This window comes from Simochromis diagramma, unplaced genomic scaffold, assembly GCF_900408965.1.
Source record: "Simochromis diagramma unplaced genomic scaffold, fSimDia1.1 OVJJ01000723.1, whole genome shotgun sequence".
Classification (NCBI taxonomy): Eukaryota; Metazoa; Chordata; class Actinopteri; order Cichliformes; family Cichlidae; genus Simochromis; species Simochromis diagramma.
The window spans coordinates 64,517-73,552 of NW_024387508.1; the positions used below are offsets into that span (position 1 = coordinate 64,517).

Consider the following 9,036-nt stretch of genomic DNA (forward strand, 5'->3'; position numbering starts at 1 on the left):
ACATATTTTCTTTTAGAACAATATTTATGACCTCACTGCGGATTTTCCCACACAACTATCTCCAGGGTTTACAGAGAATGGTCCCAAAAAGAGAAAATATCCACTGAGTGGTAGTTCTGAGTGGTTAGAAATGACTTGTTGATCCCAGAGAACAGACCAGAATGGCCAGATTGTAACTAAAATAACCACTCACTGCAACCAAGGTATCCAGAAAAGTATCCCTGAATACACAACACACTGAACCCTTAAGCAGATGGGCTGAAGCAGCAGAAAACAACTAGGTGCCAATCCTGCCACTTCTGCAATTTGCTCAGGTTGACCATTCATCCTTTATGACCACAGTGTACTGATCTTCTGAAGGCTGCTTCCAGCAGGAGAAGGCACCATGTCAAAAAACCTCAGATGATCTCAAATTGGCTACCTGAACACGACAATGACTTAACTGTGCTCGACTACAGCGGTGTGTGGTGACCTTTACAGAAAGGCAATTTCCTCCCATCCCCAAGAACAAAAAACAAACAAACAAAAAAGAAACACAGACAACAACCCTCATCTGTGTGTTTCCCAATCAACATTAAATTGATTAATATTAAAATAGCTTTATATCGTTCAGGTGAGCACATTTTAAAAGCTTTATATTCTGTCATATTTGTAAATGGTAAATAGCTCTGGTTCTTATTAAGCACTTTTCTACTACTACATTCACACAAACAATTGCCTTTCTATGCTTTGTAGTGGCTGTGCTGTGAGGACCACATATCACTGGGAAAAAACAAACTGTTGTTCATGAACTCAAAAACGCAGACCTGCATCTTGATTTTAAAAGGAGGAACATTTATTAAAAACAAAGAAAAAGAACTAAGCCCAATTAAAAGGCTTCAGCTGTGTGTGAAATGGTTAACTTAATATCTGTGGGGGCACTAAACATATTTAGTAAGATGAAGGTGCAATATTGGCAAAACAGCAGGTAAACATATTACATTGGGACATTCTTAAAGATGCTATTTCCAAAAGTGCTGCTGAGTTGAATGTACTGTTATTGGAGCAGACATGGTCAGAGCTGTCATCTCCTTTTTCCATCATCATCAAAGCTTTACTTGCCAATGTACTAAAGAAGTTCTTAACAACTTTTTCACACTCCATTTTCTCAACAGGTTGGCTAAAGTGATTAGCAGAGGTGTTTTTTGTTTTGTTTTGTTTTTTTCCACTCTTCACTATACCACAGGAAGTTGAGTGATCAGTTTAGAAGCCAATCAGAAGATGAAACTCACCTGGTACGATGATAATTCAATGAAGCTCGTTTACTTGCTAATACTAGTTGTGTTTCCACACAAAGCACAGATTGTAACTGATCTCGGAGCACTAAAATTAGAGCCAGCCTGGCACCCATCACTTTCTCTCTAAAAACCAGAGGTTTATCCATAATGTGCACATGTAATGTGCAACCACCAGGCAAATGCTGCTGGTCTCTCAGCTTGCCTAGCTCATGTCATTGTTAATGGGAGATGGAAACATTGTTAAATGGAGACAGCTACAGTTTTCTATGAACATGAAACAAGCTAAGCTTTCTGCCATAATAGATGATTGCAGTTTCAAGATGCCAGTAATATAAAGGATGGATGTGGAACATTACAGCTCAAATAGCATCTTAGTCTCAATTCAATTGAGCACCTTTCAGATGTGGTGGAACAGGAGATTTGCATCATGAATTTGCACCTGACAAATCTGGAGCAACTGTGTGATGCTATCATGCCGCAAAGAATTAAGGTAGTTCTGAAGGCAAACGCGGGTCTCCCCAGTATTAGCAAGGTGTACCTAATAAAGCATCCACTAAGTATATGCATGTATTAAACCATATCCAGGAAAAGCTTACACATACAGTGCTCACATTGTAAATTACAGGAATTTTAGTATGCATCGATAGAAGATTGGCCATTGCACTTAAATCTGTGTCCGTGCAGCTGACAAAGTGGAACAATGCAGCTGCACCTCCTAAAGCATAGACATCCTTTGAGGCAGGTATAGCCACAATCTTTATATAATATTTTAAACACTGATACATAGAAATTATGTATCATATCTTCAGTGCCAAAATGACTCTGCCATTTAAGAACATCTAAAACTGGCACTTGGTAAAGGACGATGAAACAGCTGGTCTGAAAACTATTTCAGTCTAGATGAGCAGAAACGTGCTTTTAGAAAGAGTCATCTTGATATCCATGTTCATTACCTGATTGGGTCTTATCAGTAAATAAAACTGAAATCATTACAGCTGAGCTAACAAATCCTTTGTGATTATATCCATCCTGTATGGACTGTTGCCTGAAATTTTAGCATAGCAATAGTTATTTCCTATGGTGAATGAAGCCTGAAAATTATCAGCTCTTGAGATAATAGTCCCCCCGATCAGCTTATGAATGAGCCAGCAACATAATGGATATTTGTCTAGATGATGAAATTTTAGTATTTTATCCGTTTTCAGATTTGACGCACCTTTAAGAGCCACATCAGGATTTTAGTTTTATTTTCGCAAATCTATCTATGTAGGTGATTCTTTCCTATCACCTCCTTTGAGCATCATAGCTCTATGTGGTTGGCCATAGACTCAGCATCATGAACAACTCAGCAGCCAGGCAGCTGTGAAGAGAGAGCGGGAGCCTTTATTGAAATGCTAATGCTGTCGTTCATTAGCTGTCTTTAATTAGTGAGTGTGCTGCTGTGGGCTTCTGGCTAACTGCAGCCATCAATGCCAGACCAGTCATCAACAGACAGGAGAAACACACCATTCCCAAACAGCCTGAGAGAAAGAAAAAGAGAGAAAGAAAGAGAAAAGTCTGTGTGTGTCTGTGTTGGGGGGGGACAAGGGTATATTTTGGGAGAAGGACAGAGATATTGGAAAAATGGAAAGAATGAGGAGGAGATATTAATCAAAGTGAATAATCAGTATAGACTAAAATATGAGTCATCTGGGTTTTTGCATATTAACCAGGGCGTATCTTTGGGGCACAGTCTAACTTGTTGTCAAAAACATTCATAAGGCAACTAATAAACAGACAGGAAATCATTAGTGGTGATTGACGGGTGTGAAAGCTCACAGCCTTGTGGGATTCAGCTGGTTGGGAAGCTGAATGGAAATCATCTCATAACCAAATATTTGGTTAGTTTGGTGTTAATTTCAGGTATAACTGATGGAATACCAGGGGCTGCAAGGCAAAACATGAACGCTGGGTTTTCAGGGGCATACAATTTTGTTCTCCCTCTCTATATTTTGTGTGCAGCTCTTAAATAAATACACGGACAAAAATCAACCACTCCTGTCTAACCTGAGTTAAACATAAACTTCTCCAACCCTCTTCCCATTATATCTTAATTGTTCATTTTAATTCATTGTGCTAATAACTGCAAAACTTGTTTTTTTACAAATTCAATACGTGCAGCTGTCTGGCTTGAATTGTGGTAGGCATATTAGTTTGTGTTTACTTGTTAGACTGAAAATATCTATTAGAGCAAAAAGTATTGTTTTTGTTGTGGTACAGGAATTTAATACTGAAGCAAACACGTTGAAAGCAGACTCTTTCCTGGAAAAAAAATAAAATTAAATAAAAGAACAACCTAAAAGTAAGGAGTTCAGCCCCCCCAAAAAATCATTAAAAACTCAAACAAAAGTGTTTTCTTGTTACAACCACTACCTGATTTCATGCTAGAAACAATACTACTGGCACACTATACTACAACTACTATCTATCTCAAAAATGCTGTTTGAGGTAGGCGAGTGCCTTAAATCCCACGGTGCAAACTGACGTCAGAGTGACGTCTTTTATATGGCATTTTGGGACGTACAATTTTGGTTGTTTTGTAACGCTAGGCGACGTCTTTTTTTTTTACTTCTACTGAACTTCTAGTGTTGATGCTCGTGGGACCTGTACGAACAGTTGTGTGCAGTAATGCAAAGTGATCAGCGGACATCTCCAAGATGGCACGGGCTTTTGATGCTAAAAAAAAAAAAAAAAAAAAAAAAAAAAAAAAAAAAGTAGCTGCAGGGTGGATTTCGCGCAGAAATGTTCCCCAGCTTCTCGCAGGCAGTTTCCGAAATATGCGCAATGACAAAGACTGGAGCAGATAGTCCAGTTCATATGTGCATATGTCATACAGAGTTGGTCATGGACCAACGGATCCAGTGTAGACATGAACTGCATATCTATCGGAAGTCCAATGTTTAGTGGGATAGGTCTCCCTGTGGTACATACATGCCCTGTTTGAAAATAAGTAAGTATGTAGGCAGGCACATATTTGTCCAAGTTGCTCATCTAGAAGTAGCGTATCGAATGGAAGGGTAATGAGCACATAAGCACAGTTCAAATATTGCAAGAATCTGTTCTTTTTCATCTTAAAATACAAAAAAAGCAAACATGTTGAAGATGTTGAAGTCCAGCTCAAACTGGTGAGCGTGGAGCTGAGTTTGATAAGCTGACCTTGGATGTCCCACCAAGACCATTATGATGGAATTCGTAATTTGAAAGATTCTGTCAAAACATTTCAACGTGTCTGTGAACACTCTTCATGTTCTGCTGTAATTTGTGCACATTCGGTGCGTTGTCAGTACAAACATACTTACTTGTTATATTGTTTTTTTCCCCCTTTGTTGTTCCCTCTGCTGTGGACATGCTGCAAGAGCATATAGCACATCATTTACTGAGACAGCCTTTCTTTCTACCGCCAAGTCGCCCCTCTTTCTTCCTTCTCTCTCTGTCGCCAGTACTCAAGGCCACTATGTATGCAGAAGAGACATGCAATGGTTTGTTGCTGTAAGCTGAAGTATTTTGTGATTTCTGATGCAGCTTTCAACAGCTTCAGACCAAGGAGCCGCCGTTATCCCTCAGGCCTGACAGCTATGTCGAGGATATGATGACAGTCGCAAAATGAGAAGACTGGCATTTTTCTGTCATTGTGTAAGACACCCAAGCTCCAGATCCCTTTCATCTCAAGCAACATTGCTTTGTTATTCTCTCCACTAATTCTTCCCCATCTCCCTCCATGCCCTCCGTCTATCGTCAATAATATATACTTATATTAAACATGAGATCTTTGCGATTCCTTGTGAGGTGTCACAGCAGGCCACTGATCAGTGTAATAATAAAAACATGCCATCTTTGGCCTTGTTGCTCTATGATTAGGATTTCATCAAAAGTAAAACTAGGGCTTTCACCTTTCCCTTTTTAATTTCCTTTGCCATGATAGTGTTTGTTGACAGTCCAAATGGCCCAGTTTATTGTGAGATTGTGGTACGGCATGTACTTTGGTTCAACAAGAGTGGAAAGAGGTGCCACTTTATTAAATGACAATAGGTAATAAAATGTGACCCTAAATCTATAAACATATACCCTACCATTTCCATTTTTTCCCAGATTGTCAAAGTGGAATTGTTTGTTTAATTTATAAAATTAGTTTCTATTTGACCTGGAAACCAGACGTGCAGTAAATCTCAAATGCTTGAAATTTTAAACAGCAAATAGAACAATCATGTTAACTGAGCTGACTGATTCAAAGGCTTCATGTTACAAGTTTCTTATGCTGCAGAAAACCACTACAGCACTATAATCATTCAAGAAGAAAGAATGGTTGTCTTCAGTTTCACCCACAATGTCATTGTGTGTTTTGTTAAATGGAGGGATTTCTTTCTTCAAGATAAAATGGCCATCACATTTACACTTCCTTAACCACTATATACATATTTCACACACTCCTTTCATTAATCCATGACACTCATGTGCCCACAGTAGGAAATATTGCAGCAGACATAATATATTTCTGTCTCAGTTTAAAAATAGCAAGAGTCAATATTTTCTTATTCACCATGTTTTGTCTGAGAGGAAAACAAAACATTCTCAACAATTTTGGGTTTGAAAATATGGGAAAGAAACTATGGGATGTATTTTTACTCTAAACCAGTGTGTAAATGAGCAGGACTATTTTAAAACCAGTTCACTGACACCGAGAGCACAACTGGAGGCTTGTTTTTAGCCTTTGTGGTCTATGTCACAACTCTAGCAGAGTTTTTGTTTATGAGCTGCAGCTGTCTAACAGACTTTTCAAGAGACCCGAGGAGATGACTTGCTGGAGTTAAAGGCATGGTTGTTTTTCACGCACTTCGTCAGACACGGATTCTGCAAGCCCTCTGTAAGAAGACTCCATGTTGTTCTTGGCTTTCTTGTTCTCCTTCTGTAATCAAGTAATTAGGGCAGTTTTCTGAATACCTGTTCAATCAAATGCTAACATGTATAAAAGTATATCAAGACCTTAGACTCAGTACTTTGCTTGGTCTTGTTCTGTATGTTTCCACTGTACAACTTTGCACACCTGAATACTTTATCTCTTCCCTGGCAGATCCAGTGAAGCTTCCATAGATTGGATGTGGAACATCTGTGAACTGACATTTTTAGGTCCCTCCAGAGACATTCTATAGGCTTTATGTCTGTGTTTTGGTTAGACCACTCAATGCTAGTCAGATACTTCCAGTATGTCATACTGAAACAAACATTCTTTTGACAGCCCAATAACTCTGTGTTTGCTTATAATCATTCCCCCTTCAATTTTGCCTACTTTTCCAACAGCTAAGAAAGAAACTCCATAGCACGACACTGTCCACTACCACTGGTTTGTGTTAGGGATCAGATTACTGGGCAACAAACTAGTGAAAGTGCCTGACTTTTGGAGTTGAGCCTAAATATTTCTCTTTTTGACAGAGAAAAACTTTTCCCTCATCACTTACCCAAAAGCCTCAATGATGGAGCACTGCTGAGGTGGTTTTCCTTTTGTCCTTATCCCTAAAATAATTTTTCAAGCCCTGTTAAAGTTACTCTTTGGTCCCAGTCACTAAAATGACCAAGGTACCACAATTCTGGTAACTCAGTTTGAGAGATTTTACACTTTACATCATCAATTTTACTTTGGACGTTTTGGGTTTTTATGCCCTGCCATGCAGTTTCAGATGTCTGGCCTTATATAAACTAATTTGTGCCTTTCTAAACAATGTCCTGTCTGTTCAGTTCACCACAGGTGGGTTCCAATCAGGATCTAGGCACATCTTATTAAAGCAAATAGACCGCACCTGACCACAATTTGGAGCCACAGAAAAGGATCTGATACATTTGTAAATTAAAGATTTCAGATTTTGAAAAAATGTTTTTTCACTTTGTCACTGTGGATTATGTAGACTAATTGTAAAAAACCAAGTCTTGTAGACTTCTATGCATGTGCATAAACCATGCTCTCCAAGCACAGTTAATATATAAGAATGCATACATACACTATATAATGTTGTTCTACTCATAACAATCAGTTCAGGTTATTGTTACCTTTGGGATATTTTTGCACAGTATGGGTCAGGTTACCCTGAATGTGAAACTCTCTCCATAAACCTTGCACAAAGTAAAAAAGATAAAAAGCATGGCATGCTTTGAATGTTACTTCAGTTTATTTGGATACGAAGGCAAAAGCACACACATTCTTAGGTCGACAGAAATGTGCACTCACTGGGTGGATTGTTTGACAGTGCAGGAAAACTAATTTAAAAAGCAAAGTTTAAAAGTAATAGTAAAATTAGTTGCTGATATACCTATCCTGCAGTGTCTGTGCTACTTCCCTATGAATAAAATCACAACAATACGTGAGTCTTTTCAATATGTCATGCAGCAATTCGCTATTAGTGCTGCTAACACTGAGCCACACGATTTAAACATTTAATTAGAGTCCCAGTATGAGAAGAGAAGAGAAGAGTAGAGACACATTCACTTCACTTCAGCTAAGAGCGCATGGACACACACACACACACACACACACACACACACACACACAAAAGGCAGTATAACGGGCTTACAGTCTCAAGCTGCTGTGCGTTTGAATGAAGCTTGCCTCCCTCAGATTAATTGTGCCCCACTTATTTTTAATTAAAGTTCTATGTGTGGTTCCATGCTGGCAATGGGGAGTAGGTGTTAAGTAAAAGAAGTCTGTCCTTGCCCTATCAAGTGCTTTAATCAAAACCAGCTGACAAGATTTAGCTCAGTTAACCAGCAGACCATTCACTAATTCTCAGCAGATGATAGCCACCACCGGCAGCTATTGTTAGAAATGGAACATAAATCTCCAGAAACGATAATGAAGGCTAATGAAAAGTGTTTTCGGCTGTTTCAAGCTTGAAAAGAAAGAAAGAAAGAAGTTATTGATGCTTTAACTGTATTCGCAGGAAAATTAATTAGATTCATTTTAGAGTACCTTGCCACAGTTTGCCTCAGAAATGTAAGCCATCTGATGATGTCCCTATGTCTGTGTGACATAATCCTGAACAACTCATGTTGTTTAACATATTTACATGTGTGTACAGTAAGCATGCACTATCACTGCTCTGTCTGCTTCAGACCCATTTCTGCATTTGAGAGTTAAAGGTCTTGGCTGCCCCCTACCAGCACGCAGTAGAATACACCTAATTTCTTTCACTTCATTTCCAGCCTCATGAGTGATCTATAACTCTTTGTCAGGAGCAATGACCTGGAAAAATCTGAATTGAAGTGGAAACTGCAAACTCAGCATTAGCAACTGCAATGTTCACTAAGGTGTAATCAGGATGGGGTTTAGTTTCTCTGGCCAAGAAATCAATGTCTGTGCTTCAGAATAAAACTGTACAGGCATTTCCAACACTCTTAGCCATGGTTTTAATCATTATTTATTTTCACTGTTAATCATACAAATTTTTCTTGTCCAACATTCCTGCCATTTAGAAGTTTCACTATCCTTTGAGTTTCAACCTTTGTTAGTTACTAAATGACTAGATACTGGCTACTTCAAAATGTGTTGTTAATTAAAGAATGGTAAGGATCTTTAAGGCATAGGGAAGCGTTCATGATTTGTTCATAACCACAAAGGTTATGATTGGGTATTTCACAGTATAGTTTCTCAGCTGAAGCCCTTTTGATTCTCGACAAACAAAAGATTTTCAAAGCATCCAGCTTAAGAGCAGCTGAAGGCTAAGCTTTGCAAGGT

General features: G+C 38.7%; 1 long non-coding RNA gene across 1 annotated transcript; it reads right to left on the reverse strand.

The window, feature by feature from the left end:
- Positions 1-5,055: 5,055 nt before the first annotated feature.
- Positions 5,056-7,144, reverse strand: LOC120725784. Its single transcript, XR_005694212.1, has 2 exons — positions 6,770-7,144; positions 5,056-6,427 (listed from the first exon to the last, which is right to left on the reverse strand). It is a non-coding gene; the product is annotated as an uncharacterized LOC120725784 (long non-coding RNA).
- Between the last annotated feature and the right edge of the window lie 1,892 nt (positions 7,145-9,036).